This window comes from Myxocyprinus asiaticus, chromosome 22, assembly GCF_019703515.2.
Source record: "Myxocyprinus asiaticus isolate MX2 ecotype Aquarium Trade chromosome 22, UBuf_Myxa_2, whole genome shotgun sequence".
In the NCBI taxonomy this organism is placed as follows: Eukaryota; Metazoa; Chordata; class Actinopteri; order Cypriniformes; family Catostomidae; genus Myxocyprinus; species Myxocyprinus asiaticus.
The window spans coordinates 26,938,763-26,956,898 of record NC_059365.1 but is presented as its reverse complement, the minus strand read 5'-3'; the positions used below and the strand labels follow the sequence as shown (position 1 = coordinate 26,956,898).

The 18,136-nt window shown below is 37.7% G+C and overlaps 1 pseudogene; it reads left to right on the top strand.

The window, feature by feature from the left end:
- The window catches only part of LOC127412666 (dystrophin-related protein 2-like), a 222,590-nt pseudogene that overhangs the window by 157,758 nt on the left and 46,696 nt on the right, over positions 1 to 18,136 (top strand).

Here is an 18,136-nt window from a genome sequence, read left to right as displayed (position 1 = left end):
ACTGCATTAGAAACAGCCAAATTGGTTTTTATTGGTGCCTAGAAGTAAAAAAGTATTCATAGTTCACAATTTAATGAGGTAAATTCAAATTTATTTAGAATATTCTTAAATATTTTTAGTGTCATTCATGTTCAGTTCATAATACATTAACAAATGATAACAAATACAACTTTTAATATAAAATGTAGAAATAAACATTAACTATTATTAGCAAATACTGTAAATGCGTTGTTCACCACTCGTTCATGCTAGATATTGCATTGACTAATGTTAACAAATACAACCTTTTTGTAAAGTGTTACCAATAATCTTTAAATACCTACCCAAGTAAAGCTGGAAAAATGGGTTCAGTCAATGGTCATTTGGGTACATAGCATCTCAGGGGTTGATGGATTTTTTTGGACCTCCATACAGTGTGTATGAGCTAGTTTCAGTCATGACAACTCTCAGAAAGATTTAGCATGTTAATGTGGGGATGACATATCGATAAAATATTGGTCTTGGTGAACTAGATCTGCTACGCCGCTGCTGCAGAGCAAGTACGGAGACTTATGGAGTTAGCATGTGTTATGCTGCTGCACAGTTAGAAAAATACAAGACATGCTGCATCAAGCATGTATGACATGCTGCTGCACAATTAAACATAAATACAATCGTCATGTAGCAGATCTAGACAAGTGCAACTGGGGAGGTGGAGGGTTTCAGAGAAAACTCTTGCAGAGTGCTGCAGTGAAACTGGCAAACTGAACAAAAATAAGTGCTAGGCAAGTTGATTGGCTACCATATTGAACGTCAAAAACCCTATCAGCTTACTCCATGTTAGTCAGTTGGCTTGACATACCACAAGCAAGCTGATTAGCTAACAGACAAGTTTAAAGGACCTATCAGCTTGCGCCATTCAAAGTTTCATGCCTGAACTTAGTTTTGTATGTCAGTGAGGGTGCTTTCTTGTAATAGTCTGTTTGTGTTTGATGTTTGATCATGTCGGCATGAGGGATTCATTAACATCTGCTTTGCCTTTGCAGGCTTTCATGGAGGATGTCAAATCCAGAGGGCCATACATCTACTCAGTGTTGGAGTCTGCTCAGACCTTCCTGGCACAACACCCTTTCCAGGAGCCTGAGGAGACGTTGCCTGATGGCAAAGGTCGGTTCCCTAATACATGAACATTTTAGATACACTACATGACCAAAAGTATGTAGACACCCCCTTCTAATTAACAGGTTTGTTAATTTCAGCTACACCCATTACTAACAAGTGGATAAAATCAATCTCCTTTTTCAATAGAATGGGTGTACCAAAAAGATAATTGACCTTTTCAATATGGTACTGTCATAGGATGCCAGTAAAATGATTTACTGAGTCTGGTTTAGAAGAACTTGACTGGCTTACACAAAGCCCAAACCTGAATCCCATTAAATACCGTTGGGATAAATTGGAACGACGACTGCCTGACCTCACTGATGCGTTTGTGTCTGAATGGGAGTTAATCACCACAGCCATGTTCCAACAGCTACAGTAGTGTACAGCCTTCTAGTGTAGCAGCAACTCCCTATAAATGCCTATGGTTTTGAAAATAAATGTTCAACATGCACGTAGGGGTGTGGTGTTTAGGTGACCACACACTTTGGCCATGTAGTTTACTTTGACACATTAAACCAGCACAGGTGCACATACATTACATTGTTTGATGAAAAAAACAAACAAACATCTCTGATAAACCATCAACCTAATTGAGCATCCACATGTCATCATGAGTGTATCTATGTCATATGGAAAAAATAAATTATGTATCAGAGCTGTTGTTTTCACTCGGTTAGCTCACAGCTCTCCTCTCTTCTTCTCTCTTCACTTTCTTCTATCACAGAGGTTTCTCCTCGGAGGCGAATGATGAATGTTAGTCGCTCCGTGTGGAAGCAGGCCAACGTTGCCAGTGACCTGTGGGAGAAACTGACGGCACGCTGCGTGGACAGACACCGGCACATGGAGCGAACCCTGGAGAGGCTGCTGCAGATCCAGGCCGCCATGGAGGAGCTGGCTGTGGCTCTAGAGCAGGCAGAAGGAGTGAGGGACGCCTGGGAGCCTGTGGGAGACCTGTTCATTGATTCTCTGCAAGACCATATAGACGCTACTAAGGTACTATGTGAAATGGGTCACTTTGACGATGAGTCAAAAGTTTGGCCACAATTAATTTATGTTTCTTATTATCTTAACAACTTTTTTTTCTAAAGGTTTATGCGTAATTGCTTAAAATAACAAACAAAAATTTTGATTTGTGAAAAAATTTAAAATAAAGAAAGAGTCCATATTTTTGACTGCTAGTGAATGTGTTTAGGGATAATTCACCCAGAATTGAGAAGTCTGTCACTCTCGTGTTGTTACAAAACACCTATGACTTTCTTTATTCTGTAAAACACAAAAAGGAAATTGTGGGCAGAATTTTGGCCTCAGTCACCATTCACTTTCATTGCGTCTTTTTTCCATACAAAGAAATTGGTCAGACACATAGATATTTACACAATGTTTTGATAGCATCACAGAGACACAGTGTTTACACTTTTCAGGATAATCAACCTACAAATGGCTTATTTATAGTTGGCACATATTAAAGAGGGATAGGTGAAAGTATTATAAAATGAAAAAATGACACACTTCAACTTTAAGTTTGATCTAGTTTTGGTAAAAGCAACACCAAAGCTGCAGTGGTGCAGTGTTAAATCTTGTATCTGAATGGAAGAGCACTGGTGGGAATTTTTAGGAAAAGAAAAACTGGATTTGACTTTTGTGCAAGAATGGCTGTCTGCCGAGACTCCCTGATATATTTACCCAATTTACTTTAGTGCTACTATAATAGACAAAGATATGCTCGACACTATGCTTGTGTTACTATTTATTGGCGCTAAGGTGTCAGGTTCTGTTTCTGGTTTGGTGAGCTTCTTTTGTATTTACGTCATAAATGTCATTTAATATATGTGTTTAATAATGCGTTCTCATGGACTTTATTTATTTTTTAGAGAATTCTGCATGAATAGTCTTGATTTTTTTTTTTTTTTTTTTTTTTTTTTTTTTTTTGTGAATTCACAAAATTGATTTGTTTGTAGACCTCACACCTCGTCAATTTCTTATTCTAAGATTTTCAGCCAAATTCCAAAGGGAATGTCCACAGTGCATCGTATTTTAATGGTGTAGAAATCCTAGCCTTTTCTCTCAGTTCATTCTCATGCAGGGTTTAAGCAACTGATTTTTCAGCCTTTAAAATAATTGTACTGTGACGAACATCTGATGTGACTTGCTCTTGAATGTGAATATAATTGAATAATCGGATGGATTGTTGGGTTTATTATTTTTTCCATTTTCAGTGTTTAAAATGTGCCTTTCTCTCAGCCAGGTTTGACCCCTTCTTTTGTGTGGACCTCCAATTGCTTTCCGAATCTCTGCTGTATTCACTCCATGTGTTTTATGAATTTCTGATACAGTACAGTTTAGTCTGCTGTATGTTGCTATTAGTTTTGCCCTTTTTTTTTACTGACACACAGTAATTTACCTGTGATTGAGCAGAGAGGTTAGTGCTATAACAGTAACACATAAAAAGATGTCTGAATATGTTATCATTCAATCAGCTGTGCTGTTTTGAAGAGTTGAGCAAAAACCATATCTCCCTAACAAGTCCCCTTATAATCTACCATTGACATTGTTCAGCCCTAGACTCCCACAGAGCTACAGGAGGGCTTTTTATTGACGATAAGATCATGGTTGTTTCCGTGGAGATAAGCAATGTTATTATAGATACAGAACTGTTTGGTAGGTATCTGTTTACTGTGGATCAGTGAACTCAGGCTGATATTCTATTCTGGCTTTCAGGTTCCCACAAACACAAACAAGCACATTTCCTTAGCTCTGTAAATACTTTTCCTGTTTTTCTAGTGGTGTATACATATATTTGTTATAATACAATAATTCTAATTATGGAATAAGATTGTGCCTTTTTGTGAATGGCACAGTTCTATTTAGAGTTTTAGCCAGACATGATATTTGTCAATCAGTATCAATGTAGCTGTGGTGTCAAAAAATGGTATGCCCAAAGCTCTACACTGATGCAGAGTGCTAAGCAGATTTGAACTGAGGCTGATGCAGAACTCAAGTGAACTGACATGTTCAAGCTCTGCACTGACAGGAGGTGGAGCATTCATGAATACTTCTCCTGCTTTCAGAACCGGCAAGCACATGGCATGTCATGCAGGCTTCCAGCTTTTCATTAGTTTTCCTGGCTGCATGTCAAGAGTGTGAACAGGCCATAAGATCAGAGCTCCTGCTGTCCCAGAATGCACTGGAGTTGACCTCTCACACGTTCTTGAGTACCGCAGGCTACAGAACTGAAATAAATAAATAAAAAGTTTATGCATTCATGGAAGAAATGATTTTGGATGCATCTGTTCAGCATGTTTAGTGGTGGAAGCAGTCTCATGCTTCTTCCATTTTCTCATAAATGTGCATTTTTTTCTTGCCTCCCACTCAATATGGGTCCACACCATCAGATACAAAAATAATGTGTCATATTTATTATACAGTAAATATTTAAGCAATATCACACAAGCAAGAGTGCAATATGGCCCTACATCAGCACTGCTGTGATTCGGCTGCAGGCACGAGGCTGCAGGCTAAGTGCTGTAGGCAATCACAGCAGTGTTGATTTAGGGCCATATAGCACGATTGCGAGTGTGATATTGCTTAAATATTTACTGTACTGCTAAATGAACAAGTAAATTTAAATTTTTTTGGAAAACTGAGTACAGTCATAAAAAATGCATTTGTGCATGGAACTACTTTCTTACGTGATGGATCAGAATGTGCCGTTGCTGGTTCAAAACAAATGATGCGTCCAAGCCTTTGTTAGTAATTCAAAAATGTCACTTCAGAAATAGGATCATGGCTTGTGCTGTTTCTACCAAGTTATTGGATAAACAAGGATAGATGCGTGTGTGTGTGTGTGTGTGTGTGTGTGTGTGTGTGTGTGTGTGTGTGAGAGAGAGAGAGAGAGAGAGAGAGAGAGAGAGAGAGAGAGAGAGAGAGAGAGAGATGGAGCGTGTGTGATCACCCGATGCCACTCCCAAGCAGAGATGCTGTCAGCTTTCCTAGCGGGGGTATTTCTCCCTATTTCACGGTAGCCGGTGCGCAAGAGTTATTCACTATAGAAACCGCAATGTCCTCCGCCATTTTAAACAGTATGTCCTCTCTAATGTGGAAAGTCTGGTAAGAGGTAAGCGCCTTGAGTTTGTGTAATTAATCAGTCTGTTGTGTCTCTCAGCTGTGATGAGCCGTAATGCTGAAGTTGTTCGTTTAAAATCGTTTAAAGCTATTTCCTAGCTTTAGTAGTGTAGTAGTAATATGAGTGATTATGTAGAGCTGTTGTATGTAAACACTGACTGATGCGGATTCACTCCACTTCATCAACTGGCTCATATTCCACACAACAATGATCTTTTGCCACCACCTGCTGGCTAATATATGTAATGTCAAAAAATTACATGTAAAGAGACACACATACAGTAGCTCTTAACACATCTGCACTGCTCATACACTTCAGTTTAGCACGAACACAAGCGGAGTGATACACACAATGAAGCGTCCGAGTGTTGATGGTGTGAGACCTTCAGTACTCATGGAATGTCTCTCGTCCAATCAGATTCGAGGACCGGAACTAACTGTTGTATATTGATAAATTTAGCATTCACTTTAATGAGTGAAAGAATGAATCAATGAATTGAGTCTACATGATTGTTTCAAACTGAGTTACATCTCCAACTAGACAGAAAATCTTACAATATTGACAAAATAACAACAAATTCAATTTTCTTACAGGTACAAATACAGTAGCCATTTAGTTTTTTTATTCTCTCTTTTGTTGCAAGCTTCTTAATATTGGGTGTCTTTAACTACTATTTGCTAAAATTAAAATAAATAAAATGCAATGTACTTATTGTGTAACTACATGTTGTTCTGCAAAATTCTCACAAGATTCACATTTTCTGCTACTGAGGTTGAGGTACACTGCCGTTCAAATGTTTGGGGTCACTTGCCTGAAATGTTTCTCATGATCTTAAAAACGTTTTGATCTGAAGGCGTATGCTTAAAAGGTTGAAATTAGTTTTGTAGACAAAAATATAATTGTGCCAACATATTAATTTATTTCATTACAAAACTAAAATTTTACTTAAAAAGTTTTTGAAATGGATGACTTGGACCGAATAATTAAGAAAAGCAGCCAATAAGTTCCCAACATATAGATGGGAACTACTTCAGTACTGTTTAAAAAGCATCCCAGGGTGATACCCCAAGAAGCTGGTTGAGAAAATGTCAAGAGTACATGTCTGCTAAATATAGGCAAATTGTGGCCACTTTGAAGATGCTAAAATATAACACAGTTTTGATTTATTTTTGATTTCTTTTTAGTCATAACATAATTTCCATATTTCCATTTCTATTATTCCATAGTTATTCCACTATTATTTCAAAATGTGAAAAAAATATATATATATATATATATATATATATATATATATATATATATATATATATATATATATATATATAATCATAATAATAAAATAAAGAAAGAATGAGTAAGTGACCCTAAACTTTTGAACGGTAGTGTATGTATAGGTTTAGTGTTAGGGTTTAGATTTAGGGTTTAGGGTAAGGGTTGGAGTTGTGTTAGGTTTGGAATTAGGGGTATGGTAAAGAGTGTAACTACAGATGTAATTAAATGCAGGTACTTTAAATGTAAGTACAATGCAACAACACGTTGTTGCGTTGTTACGTAATAAGTACATTGTAATAAATGCTTAAGTATGAAGTAGTTAAAGACGCCTAATATAAAGTGGCTCCATGTATAATGGTTGTGACAGAAAATATATGGACAATTACTTAATATAAAACTCAGCAAATCCTATGTGACTTTGTTGAACACATAGCAGGTCAAATATGGAAATATAAAATGTATTATGAAGTATTGAGTTATGGTCAACAAAATAAAGATAAAGTAAAAAGTAGAAAATAAAATAAGAAATAAAGAGAAAATCAAACAAAATGGTAAATTTGTTCACTGAAAAATGACAATTTTGTCATAGTCTACTCACCATATTGTTCCCTATGACTTTCTTTCTTCCATGTACCACAAAAGGAATTATGCAGAAATTTGAGGGACTTAGAGTCTCAGTTACCATTCACTTTCATTGAAGAGAAAAAGGATGCAGTGAAAGTGAATTTTGATCAAAGCTTTTATTCTGCCTAACATATCCATTTGTGTTTAATGAAAGAAAGGAAATCAGAAGGAGGAACAAGTTTGGAACAACATGAGGGTGAGTAAACGATGACACCATTTTTTATTATTGTGTGAACTTTCCCTTTAAGAACATTCCAGTGACCATAGCTTCAAACAAAGTGGAAATATTGCTATTTTAAAAAGTTTAGGCAGGTAAAGTTGTAGGGTATGTTTTGTCCAATGTCTCAAGAATGTCTTTTTCTCTTTCTGTAGCTATTTAAGGAAGAGCTGGCCCAGGTAAAGGAAGGAATGAAACACATAAATGACTTGGCTCACCAGCTGGCCATATCTGACGTGCACTTGTCCATGGAGAACGCCAGAGCCCTGGAGCACCTCAACAACAGATGGAAACTTCTCCAGGTAGTGACTTCATGCCAGAAACCCCATCTCATCCATACCTGTACACCATCACTAATAGACCCCTATGGAGACCATACAGTTCACCGGTCATCATTTTCAGTGCTAGCACCAACCAACTAAGTTTGTGCATATAGACTATGAAAAATGGAGCTTTGGAGATGGAGTGTAATACATCGGTCGTGCCTGGCTGGGAGCGGTGATGGCTCCATTATCATCGGTCATGGGGAGCGCCTTTTGTCTACATGCTCATGGGAAAACAAAGGGCTTTCCGGCGAGAAAAAAATGAGAAGATGTCAAATTAAATTGGGTGTTTCGATTACATCTGTTTGTTTTATGTGAGAGATGAGCTTAAGAGAGTCAGGGAGGGAGAGAGAGAGAGAGAGAGAGAGAGAGAGAGAGAGAGAGAGAGAGAGAGATGTAGCGAGAATGAGCAGTATATTTGGTGTGTGGGAGTGTGAATTCAGTAATCGAAAAACAACTTTCAATTACATGTGTGCTGCAGTTTGTGTGTGACTTAATGCAATGAAAAATGCACAGGACAAATGTGCGTGTGTGAGCATGCCTGACTGTGTTTTGCAGTATATAAATTAATGCAAGATAAATGCTGTGTTTAATCCTTGCCTTGCAATGCCTAACCTTTTGTGTTTATCCAGCATGTCAGTTTGTCATTTGATGATTACATTAATTAGCACAGATGTTGGCCTTTACACAGAGCAACATTTTATTTCTATTCTGGCCCAACAGGATTGGTTGTCTTTGAAATGCCTTAGAAACAGGGGAAGATGCAGATAGAAAGAGAGCGATGGGAAGAAAACATTTCATGCTTGAGTGGATTTGCTGGCCTTTGTTTATGTCTGTGTTTTGACATGTTCTGAATGATTTACATAAAACAGAATTAGGTAGTCCAGCATCCCTAGAGATGTCTGATTGGGGAAGAGAATAGCAGACTTGGATTGATCTTGGCAAACATCTAAGGGGCCAATCACTCATTGATGTATTCACAAACAGCTCCATGCTTATTAAAACTGAATGTGGGGGGCATGTACCCCCTCAGACCTTTAAGCCAAGTGGATTTTTGAATGCAACTTCACAAAATAATTTTCTTTATAATTGAGTGGCATGATTATTTTAAAAAGAGTGTTTAAAAAAAGAATTTGTCTAAAACGCTGTGGCAGAAATCATGCATACAATTTAGTCGTGGACTGCTATTGTTTTTTTAATGGCTGATGCCAATACCAATATCTAGAGAGCAGGATGGCTGATATAAAAGCAGATAAACATAATACAATTTAACAGCAGCAAATCAGATGTACACAAAATTTCTAAAGTGAAACAAACACTTATTTACTCAAATTTGCATAAACTTGAAAATAAAAAACCTTGAAAACAGAAAGTGTTGACTGTCCATTGACAAATCTGTTGGTTTAGATTTTGGAACTGACAAAAGGGAAAGTAAACACTTCTGTTAATCGGTCATGGAACACGGTCATCAGACGATGCTGATAATAGCAAAATGGCCAAATATCGGCCGATTAATCAGCCTGGGCTGTGTTTTTCAAAAGCATCGCAAGCTTAAGTTGATCGTAGAGCCCATTGGCGCCAATGGATTCTACGTTCTGCTTAGGCTTACAAAGCTTTTGGGAAACGCAGCTCTGCCCTATATATCAGCCAATTAATTGACCTGCCTGATATATTGGCCGATTAATTGACCTGCCCGAAATATCGGTCTATCAATAATACAAATGTCTAAATTTAGTTAGTCCTATCGAGATCATCATCTACCCACTCTTATGTCGCTTGAAAATTGAGACTTGAGACTTTTTTACCGGCAAATACGCAATGAGTTATAAATGTCAAAGCTGCTCTTTTCCATATATATATATATATATATATATATATATATACACTAATTTTATATTAGGTCAGGATTTGAACACGGGTTCACCTGAGCCCTAAAGTTAAAAACTTGACCACGAATCTTAAGCTTTTTTTCTTCATGACATATCTCACCTAGAGCTGTAAGTGCAACTGGTGCCCCATCAAACAAAATTGGTTCATGACACCCCAGGGACTGTTTTTTTTTTAAAAAAAATTTAAGTTATACTTCTTTTAACTTGCATCTTAAAAACTCAACGCTCATGACGTAAGATGCTGAAAAAAACTGTGAAACTTCAAAGACTCCCTTCTAATGCATGTTTAGACCAACAATTACAAAATAGCCTAGACATAAGAACATGTCCTATGTGATTTTATGCAAAACCCTTACTTCTTATCACCACACAGAGCCTTTTCTGAACATTTATCTTCTGTTCATTTAAAAGCACACATCTGTATTGTCACCTATATTCTTTAAAAGCTGATTGAGGGCAGCAGACTGGTACACACTTCACCTGAAGCAAAACTTAATCCTCATTACAACACCAAAGAAGTTTGTTAAGTTAGTGTGAGAAGAAATTCACTCCTCCTTTTCCACAGTTTTTCTCTTTCTCTCTCTCGAACACACATAGGGGTCCATTGAAGAGCGTCTGAAGCAATTGCAGGATGCCCACAGAGATTTTGGCCCCGGATCACAGCACTTCCTTTCCAGTAAGCGTGGCAACTTGAAACTGTACAGTCCCCCACTGGAGTGTGATGCTGAGAACAGAATGAGGGCAGAGATGGGAGCATGGAGCACAGCGGAGAGGGGCTGGCAGGGCTGTAACAGCAGCAGTGTGGGCTTGGTTGCCCAACATCAGTGTTCTTTGAGTGGGCAGGTTGGGTCGTGCCTTTATTCACTCTTGCTGTCAATCTGACAGCAGATCAGTGCTGTGGAACATTGTAAGTGTCGGAGAAAAAGACCAAAGCTCCAAAGTTAGCCCCGTTTAGAAGTATTCCAAACTATTTCTTGCAGAGAACTGACTCTCTCTGAATCACTGTAAATCAGTGCTACAATGCAAAGCCAAACGAGGACACAGAATCTTTCTAGTGCTGTTTTCAACTACTTTCTACAGCAAGCTAATGGATAGTATATGCACAATACAGTCAGTTCACCTCAGAGCAAGGTCAGTTCCAGGATTTCAGCTTTATATGAATATGAGGTGTTGTGGCTCAGAGAACTATTTCTTGCTTTAGGTTCAATTCTTACTCGACTGATAATTTTTTAATAAACCATATACAAATTGCATCTGTCTGTCAGTTGATCAGTAATGCTGGTGTATTTGGTTGCACTTTATTTTCTTTATTTCACTGGGTGAGAGAGATCACAGAATTTTAAAGGGATAGTTCTCCCAAAAATGAAAATTCTGTCATCATTTAGTGACTCATGTTGTTCCAATCCTGTATGACTTATTTTCTTCAATGGAACACAAAAGGAGATAAAAATGCTAACCTCAGTCACCATTCACATTCATTGCATCTTATTTTTCCCTACAATAAAAGTGAATGGTGACTAAGGTTGTCATTCTGCCTAACATCTCCTTTTGTGTTCCACAGAAGAAAGTCATACTGGTTTGGAATGACATTAGGTTGAATAAATAATGACATATTTTCATTTTTTGGGTAAACTACTCCTTGGGCTGAGGTGAAATGAAGAATTGAGATCGCCTATGCCTCAGTGATTATCGAATTCTCTGTTTTTACCATTTGTATATCAGAACACAGCAGCATTTGACCTCAGGGTCCCACATAAATAGGTTTGGAAAGCTCTCCACTTCAGAGAAAAGCTTTCTAATATTCAAAACACCTTTGAGGTGTTGTTTAATAGCCTCTCAGTGTGCAAGCAGTATGCTTGAAAGACCTTGAGCTGTACCATTTGAGATTTTGAAAATAGCTTTTCATGCTAGACATGTCTGTCTGATTGATATTGCCCTCTTTTTACTCTGTCACTACAGGCTCTGTACAGATTCCTTGGGAACGTGCCATATCCCCCAACAAAGTGCCATACTACATCAAGTAAGTCCAGCCGTAAATCATCAGTTGTCTAAGAATGTCTGCAGAGAGACAGACAGTGTAAAACTGTGTGATGGGCATGTCAGATTATCAGATATAGAGAGCAAACTCAATTACTGCTCCGTGGTGCAGAAGATTATTGCACTGTGATTAAAAAAAGAAAACATTTCAACCATGGTGTTCCTTTTGTCACACAACCTGTTGCATTTACAGATCTGCGTTTCATTGATATCACAGCACAGTCAGTGTTGGATGTGGACAGCAGATGTTGGCATCCACGATGGAGAATATCGAACTCTCCCCACCAGTGTTGGGGATGTTACTGTGAAACTGTCGCTTGGCAAGCTACAAACTTCTCATCTATCTGATGAATTAATATATTTTTTCATAGATTTTATAATTGTATCATTATATATTAATATATAACCCTTAAAATAAAATAAAATACTATATAACATTTTTATAAATAATTATATATTAATGTATAACTAAATTGGAGCTGCATTATCTGGTACAAAAACAATGAGGGTTTTTGAATGAATGAACCATTTAAATTACAGTAACAGCTTTAAACTTCAAAAGATACATTAAATAAAAATATTAGAATATACCATAAGGGGCCGTTCAAACCCAATGCGTTCCCATCTGCACTGTTTTTCAATCATTTTCCTATGTAAACTTGCACTAGACAGGTGTCTTTGACCCTTTAGCCACGTCTTACTGTTTTTTCAGCATCTCGTGCAGGAGCGCCGCTTTTATTAGACCCCATGTTCAGTTAAAATGTTTTTCAACTGTTAAAAACTCATCTCGAGACTATTGCATTCTACTTTAGCTTTTTTTAGCACAAGGATGCATTCTGTGGGAACAGCCCCTAATGTATAAAATACATTTTCACATTCACTGAATTTATTAAAATGGATTGGCCTTTTCAATGCTACATATACAAAGAACGAAGATGATTTAGAAGATTGAGTTTGATTATTGCACTGAAATAAATCTATCTACTTCAACTTAAAAAAAAAAATAAAAAAAAAATTACGTTTAATTACTGCCATAAAGTTTTAAGTAAATTCAGTGTGGCTTTACAAATCATTTCAACTCACCTAGTCTATTATGTATAATAAAGGGTTGAAATGATTTGTAAAGCCATGTTGGTTTTACTTAAAACTTTAAGGCAGCAATTCAACTTAAGTTATTAATTTGAAGTAGATGGAATGTTATTTATTTATTAAATTACTTGGTTGAAAAAGTACTTAGTTTTAGTTTGATACTCCGCAACACTTCTCCCCACTACTGTATATTTAATATCTCCATGTGAGCAGGCCAAAGGGTGAACATATTCTACAGAAGGTGTTCAAGTCGCTGGTCAATCAGTGTTAATGCCAGCGCAGGTAATGATGAGTGAGTGAACAGCTGGCAAACTTTCCGCTTAAGGCCCTCTCACTTATTTATTCTGATCATTTATTAATCTGATATCTGTATTTAATGTCTCTTCCCCTCTGCTGCTGGCACTGAGAGTGCAGGCAGACATGAGGACAGGTGGTTGTTGTTGCACTGTTTCATGCAGGATGGTATGCAGCACACTTGTAAAGGCTGTGTAAATTCTCTTACATTCCTGTTTAATAAAGTCAAGCTTTATACAATATTCAAGCTTTTCTCTGAATGTCCTGAAAATAGGACAGCTCTTGTGTTTGAATAATGAAATTCCTGTCATCATTTACTCACCCTCATGTTGTTCCAAACCTGTATGACTTTCTTTCTTCCATGGAACACAAAAGGTAATGTTAGGCAGAACGTTAAGAACTGACAGCCTCTGTCACCCTTCACCTTTTATTGATATATTCTGCCTAACATCTGATATGAAACTGATATGGGTTTGGAACAACATGAGGGTGAGTAAATGATGACTAAATTTTAGGGTGAACTATCTCTTTAATGTTTATTTTTCTTCTGTTCTCCCACTTCTCTCTTTTCTGTTCTATTTTTGGCTTCCCTGCACTGTTCTTATTTCGTTCTCTCTCTCTGTTTATAGCCACCAGGCCCAGACAACCTGCTGGGACCATCCAAAGATGACTGAATTATACCAAGCTTTGGGTGAGGCAATGAAACACAATTAAGCTCTAGGTTTACTGTAATGTATATCTTCTCTATCTTCTTCTCACCAGGGAACCATATTGTGGACACACACAAGCTCACTTACACCAACTAGAATAAGGACTCACACTGAGCTCTATTACTTTACCTGGAACTTTAATTACAACCCAGTATTTCATCCCATCCCAGAGATGTAGACAGCTCTCTCATTAACCCAAGGGCAGCCGGGCCAACCAGATGATTGTTTTGCCAGCTTCTAATTAATAAGGAGCATTTGCTGTGTATTTTAATATGATATGACGCAGGTTGTCCAAACACTCAGAATTGCAACGCCATGACTATAAACTGCTCAACCCCACCAAAGTGACACATTTGATTGAAATTAAGAACCGCACACATTTTTGCATAAACCTAGTGCTTGATTCATCAATAAGTTTGCACTTAGATTTTAGAATTAAATTCGGGATCAAATTTAGAACCAACTAGAAAACACACACGCAAAACTCAGATACATTTACTCCGAGATCTTGCTGTGTGCACTGTAAAAAGTGAAAACCTGCAATAGTTACCTTAAGGAGCTAACCCAGAAAATTTGTTTTGTTGGTGTAAACTAATGTGGGTTGATTCAGACATGTTTAAGAATATGTTTGACTTGAATCAAGCCAGTTAATTTAGATGTTACAGCAACACTTGTTTCCAGTTAGTGTTTCCTCTTATTCTGTTTGCTCTTGTCTGGTCTCAGCTGTTCATTGACAAATTATTTTTTCGTATTGCTTCCTTCCATCTCTCTTGCTCTTTTCTCACAGCGGATCTGAACAACATAAAGTTCTCGGCATACCGAACGGCCATGAAGCTGCGGCACGTGCAGAAAGCTTTAAGATGTACGTTAAGGACAAGTCCCCCCATGCTGGTTTGCCCTTTCCCTCTCCTTCTCTCTGAACACATCAGACATTGATTATTCGTGGACGGTGCCGGCCCTGCTGTGTGCCTGTGATCTGTATTTTTCATTAGAGCCCAGTGATTTTCATGCAGCTTAATTAAGCCTAATAATTAGTGTGATTGTGCTTCTTCAGGGGAGGTAATTAGGAATTTCAAATGAGGAATTAACTGCAGTTCCCCCTGTAACGCGTTCTGCGGGTGGAGGTTTATCTGCCACGGCCCAGACAAAGGTTATGTTCAGAAAGCATACCGTGCACATTATGCATAGAATACTCAGGATGAACTACTACATTAGCCAAAATGACTAGTAAATAACAGAGCTTAATGCACAGAATACTATATCCCACAATGTAATGCACTCAACTGTACCTTCCATATCCATTGTGATGGATGAACTGGAAGTAATAATATTATTTTTTATATCTCTTTCTTGACTCAGACAGCCAAAAAAAAAAATTAATAATAATAAAAAAAAGCTAAATAACTGGTTTTTATTTCCAAGGCGATACCTGGACTCCAATGTAAATTGTGGAATAATGCCTATTGTTTCACTTATAGTAGACAGTATACAGTGTCTACTACGCAGTATTCAATAAATAGTAAGCCAGTATTCTATTCGGAACATTTTTCTAATGTTGGCAGTTCTCATCTTCCTTTCAACTTCTTTGCCATCTGTTTACACAATATGAATATGTCCCATATGGGCATAAGAAGGGTGGGCAGGTGAATCCATGAAGAAAAAAAATTGTACAGGCTATATTAGCACATGGTGGACTACCTACTGAGCACAGCATGTGCCTTTTAGCGTCTCTCAGAAAAACATCTATACCTCAATAATTTTCTCTCTCTCTCTATCAGTCCCACTCCCTTCACTCAAATTCAATTTCAAAAGTACTTTTTTGGCATGATTGTTTTGCAAACTATATTGCCAAAGCATCAATGCACACACACACACCCACACATATACAAAGAAAGAAAGGTTAAAAAACAAGTTGCAAGTTGTGTTAATAAAAATAATATCAATATACATTATACAATAAAATACAGTAGAATAGATAAAAAAATACAATAGACTTTCAAAAATATATTACAGTTATAGACATTAAGATGTATGTTCGGTTCAGATATAAACCTCCCTCTCTATCCCTTCCTGATCTCTCTTCTCTCTCCTGGTTTGCTAGTCTATGTCATTAGCAGAATTAATAACCGGGCTGCTATAGTAACGGTGCTGTTCTGGGAGCCTGGCTGTGGTGATTGAGGATGGCCATATAAAATGAACATTTACAAAGGCCTGTTAGTGTCTCTGACTGCCCACCTAACCCTGAAAGCACCGTAGCCACTTGGTTTCCATATTTCAGCTCATTATCTCATTATCCTATTAAGGATGACATCAGCATACAGCTTTAACCCTATACTCTCACTGCTGCACTAGAGATGGCCTGAGAAAATTATGTTAGAGCAGTCAAATCCAATTAGTTCACACTCAACACACATCATCTACACCCGAGAGGGCTTGAAAGAGGGGAAATGAGCGGATATGCATCTGGTCAGTGTGTGTGTGTGTGTGTGTGTGTGTGTGTGTGTGTGTGTGTGTGTGTGTGTGTGTGTGTGTGTGTGTGTGTGTGCGTGCGTGCGTGCGTGCAATGTAGGGATGTCAAAGTACCAATTCTTAAGTACCAAGTCAATATTAAAATAATAATAATAATAATAAAAGAAACTAGATAGGTAATGTTTGTCAAAAACCAGCTTTGATGTTGGCTTCACAAAGCTTTGTTTCAAATTGTTTAAAAGTTTTAAAAGTTTTTTATATTTAAAAGTATAAAGGGTATACAGGCATTACAGAAACAGTTGGAGTTTGAAATCACAAACATTCTCTGACAGAGTCTTGGCCTGTTTGAACATTCTGTCAGTGTAAATCTTTGTGATTTTTTTGGGATTTACAAAAATCCGCCTGGGGAAAACCATAAATCTGATCAGTTAGAAAAGACGTAGCAACCAGTCTGAACAACCTGAAGGTCTGTACCAAGTTTAGTGGATGTAGCTTAAAAGCTCTTTGAGGAGTTACAATTGATAATTTTGGTCTTGGTTTAGGGATCTGGAAAAAACAAGTCTGTACAGTAAAGGCCCATTCACACCAATAACTATAACGATAACTATTTTAATGCTGGATACCTGAGGTAATTTTATGCTATCAGCTTGCATTAGCTTTTCATTATCTCATCTCCATTAATTCTGTAGAAGAATGCAGAGGAAATATTGACGGTTCTTGAGCAGGATTTTCCATTTTGTTCATGTGTGTAATATGTGGCTATGGATACTGATGAGTGCACATTGCGGCTTGAGCCCTTTAAAGTTGATTGGCTGTCAATGTTTTTCTCATTCATCAGCTGGAAAAAAATCACTCTGAAGGTGATCCCAATGATATTGTTTCCCAGTGTCAATATCGTTATAGTTGTGGTGTGGACTTCACTATTCTCTTAAAGTTTGAATGATTTTTAAAACTATATGGTTATAGTTAATGTTCTTGGTGTGAACAGACCTTAACAGTAGAAGCCAGCATAATGACACCAGTCATTCTACACTACTGGTAGTACAGAGTATCAACTCAGTTCGGTGTGCTGTCTGACTAACAGGTGGCTGATGAACACTCACTTGTGTATGTGTATTCTCTGTGAGGAGCACTTGCGGTAATGTGGCTATGCGAGTGAACGGTCAATTGCAATTTTTTGTGAAAATGCCTGTTTTGATGAGGTATAATGTAAATAGAGTTTGTTAGGTCTTTAGTGAAAGTTAACGAGCAGGAAAAATCTTGATTTGTCAAAATATTAGATCTGTGTATTAAGCCAACAACAACAATAAGAAAAAGAAACAACTATCCATGACAACCTGTACATTTTGTGTCTGTGTGTCCAGTGGACCTGCTAAAGTTGAGCAGCGTGGTGGATGTCTTTCGAGAACAGGAACTGCAGCACGCCGAACGTGTGATGGATGTAGTGGAGGTCATCCACGCTCTCACCTCTCTGTATGAGAGACTAGAGGAGGAGAGGTCCATCCTAATCAACATACCCCTCTGCGTCGACATGTGTCTCAACTGGCTACTCGACGTTTACGACAGGTACTGACCATAACGTCAACCACAGCCCCTTTCTCCTGGGAGCTGTGACCCCAACATCCTATTGTCAATATCCTGCCACATTTGTTAACCCCAGCAAAAAAAAAAAAAAAAAAACTTAAACCAATCCAAGCTGGTTTGCTGGTTTCAAAGGATTTTGGGCACTTGTCAGGCTGGGAGACCTGCTGACTGACCAGCTAATCCAGCTGAAGACCAGCACACTGTGTTAGGCTGATTTAAGCTGTTTGTTTCAGTAAGGAAGGGTGACACATGCTGTCATTTTAGAGTCTAAGATTAAAATACCTCACAAAAGCTCAGTTTTAAGGGTTCCACAGTAAATTAAATTAGATCATGACTAAGGCACTGGGAAATCACACTGGCAG